We start from the raw sequence: 3375 nt of genomic DNA on the forward strand, positions 1-3375 counted from the left end.
TCAAGATTCCCTTTCACTAATTCTTCTTCCAGGACACACACATTCTAGAACACACACATTCCAGGACACACACGTTCTAGAACACACACATTCCAGGACACACACGTTCTAGAACACACACATTCCAGGACACACACGTTCTAGAACACACACATTCCAGGACACACACGTTCCAGGACACACACGTTCCAGGACACACACGTTCTAGAACACACACGTTCCAGGACACACACGTTCCAGGACACACACGTTCTAGAACACACACGTTCCAGGACACACACGTTCCAGGACACACACGTTCTAGAACACACACGTTCCAGGACACACACGTTCCAGGACACACACGTTCTAGAACACACACGTTCCAGGACACACACGTTCTAGAACACACACGTTCTAGAACACACACGTTCTAGGACACACACATTCTAGAACACACACATTCCAGGACACACGTTCTAGAAGTCTTAAAACAGTTGTATCTGGAGCTATGTCTTAACTACTAGCTGGAGTGCTGTGTATTTGACTTAACACACAGGATTAATAACTGTAGTTCAGGGCTCTCCAACCCTGTTCCTGGAGAGATACCCTCCTGTAGGTTTTCACTCCAACCCTGTTCCTGGAGAGATACCCTCCTGTAGGTTTTAACTCCAACCCTGTTCCTGGAGAGATACTACTACTACTACTACTACTACTACTACCGCTACTAATACTACTACTACTACTACCACTACTACTACTACTACTACTACTACTACTACTACTACTACTACTACTACTAGTTCTACTACTACTACTACTACTACTACTACTACTACTGCTACTACTCCTCCTCAATAAGCAGCCTCCTCTGTAACCATTACGGCATAACGTTTCAAGAACAACAAGAAAGATGTGATTTGAAAGAAAAACCTGTGAAGATAAGTTAATTTGTAATATGCACCAATACGTTGACTGCAATCTTCCTAGAGTATAGATATTTAAAATGTGTAATATGAAAAAACAGAATGTGATGTGTAAATTTAAAACTTATAATGAGAGATGAGATTTTAATTATGTAATTCCTGTGTAAATTCCAAGGCTGTGTCAGATTACGGGTGCATTCCATATTTCTGTCAGATTACGGGTGCGTTCCATATTTCTGTCAGATTACGGGTGCATTCCATTTTTCTGTCAGATTACGGGTGCATTCCATATTTCTGTCAGGTTACGGGTGCGTTCCATATTTCTGTCAGATTACGGGTGCATTCCATATTTCTGTCAGGTTACGGGTGCGTTCCAGGCTAGTGCTGAGCGATTAGTACTTTTTGAGGTTTGTTCAAATTTATAAAAATAATAATCCAAATTTTTTATTTTCTGTTTCAATTAAATTTGGACATTAAATGCACAATGCATTGTGTTGGTTGAATGCTGTAACACAGAATAAAACAATTAATACAAGTCCCATGATGGTAGTGACTCCTCATTTACTGCTTATCACTTATTATCCAGCAGTTATTCACAATACTTTAATAAAATACTTTATTTGTTGTGTATATGAGTGCCTTCAGAAAGTATTCACACCCCTAGACTTTTTCCACATTTTGTTGTGTTACAAAGTGGAATTAAAATGGACGTAATTGTCATTTTTTTGGTCAACAATCTACACAAAAGACTCTGTGGTAGAAAATATTACAATTTTAATGAAAAATAAAACCTCTTGATTAGATAAGTATTCAACCCACTGAGTCAGTACATGTTAGAAACACCTTGGCAGCCATTACAGCTGGGAGTCTTTTTGGTTAAGTCTCTAAGAGTTTTGCACACCTGAATTGTACAATATTTGCCCATTCTTTTTTTTTAAATTCTTCAAGCTGGTTGTTGAACATTCAAAACTGTAACTAGGCCACTCATGAACATTCAACGTCGTCTTGGTAAGCAACTCCAGTGTAGATTTGGCCTTGTGTTTTAGGTTATTGTCCTGCTGAAAGGTGAATTAGTCTCCCAGTGTCTGTTGGAAAGCAGACAACCAGGTTTTCCTCTAGGATTTTGCCTGTGTTTAGCTACATTCCCTTTCTTTTTATCCTGAAAAACTCGCTTGCCGATGACGAGCATACCCATAACATGATGCAGCCACCACCATGCTTGAAAATATGAAGTGGTACTCAGTGATGTTGTGTTGGATTTGCCCCAAACAGAACGCTTTGTATTCAGGACAAAAAGTTAATTTCTTTGCCACATTTTTTGCAGTATTACTTTAGTGCCTTGTTGCAAACAGGATGCATGTTTTGGAATATGTTTTATTCTGTACAGGCTTCCTTCTTTTCACTCTGTCATTTAGGTTAGTATTGTGGAGTACCTACAATGTTGATCCATCCTCAGTTTTCTCTTATCACAGCCATTAAACTCTGGTGATTTTAAAACAGTTACATTGACCTCATGGTGAAATCCCTGAGCAGTTTCCTTCCTCTCTGGCAACTGAGTTAGGAAGGACGCCTGTATCTTTGTAGTGACTGGGTATATTTATACACCATCCAACGTGTAATTAATAACTTCACCATGCTCAAAGGGATATTCAATGTCAGCTTTTTTTTTATTTTTACCCATCTTCCAATCGGTGTCCTCCTTTGCGAGGAATTGAAAAACCTTCCTGGTCTTTGTAGTTGTTTCCAACTCTCCTTTGTCCATTGTTTCTGTTCCTTAGCCCACTGCAACCGCAGTTTCTTGTTTTTTGCTGAAAGAAGTGGAACTTTGTAAGGTTGTTGGCTGCCACACCCCATTCGTGTCAAGGTAAGACGAGTTGTGCGTTATTTTATGGGTCTTTGGGCACCAGTGTTGCACTGGAATGTCAGTCGACTAACTGTAGCCCGTCTGTTGCTCTGCACTATTCCTGTCAGCATCCTTTGTCATGTTTCATCAATTACTCTTTTTCGACCACTGGCCTGCCCCTTGGGTGGAGGACCATTCTTGATACACACGGATAACTGCTGAGCATGAAAAACCCGGCAGCTTTGCAGTTCTTGACACAAACCGGTGCACCTGGCACCTTTTTAACTAGTCTCCTCCCCTTCATCTACAAGGAGTGTTGGTCAGAGACAGGGTCATTGGCTGAATATCCCTACTCCCCTAGACAAGTATCAAACATTCCTCTCGAAAAGTGTGTTTTCCCTGTTCTCCTTATGGCAGAATATTAAAATGAGGTGAAAACGAGACCCTATTGCACTTCAAAAGGCACCGACTTGGTGGAACGCCCCATCTAGATGGATGTATTTCAGAGGACGTCTTGTTTTGGGTGAGCCTACACCACTCGGTCCCTACATGAGACAGCTATAAAGAAGCCTCTAGCTAACGTGGATGGCCTTTTTCACCTGTTTCCTTTCAATAAACAACAGTTGC

Source organism: Coregonus clupeaformis, unplaced genomic scaffold (genome assembly GCF_020615455.1).
Source record: "Coregonus clupeaformis isolate EN_2021a unplaced genomic scaffold, ASM2061545v1 scaf0774, whole genome shotgun sequence".
Taxonomy (NCBI): Eukaryota; Metazoa; Chordata; class Actinopteri; order Salmoniformes; family Salmonidae; genus Coregonus; species Coregonus clupeaformis.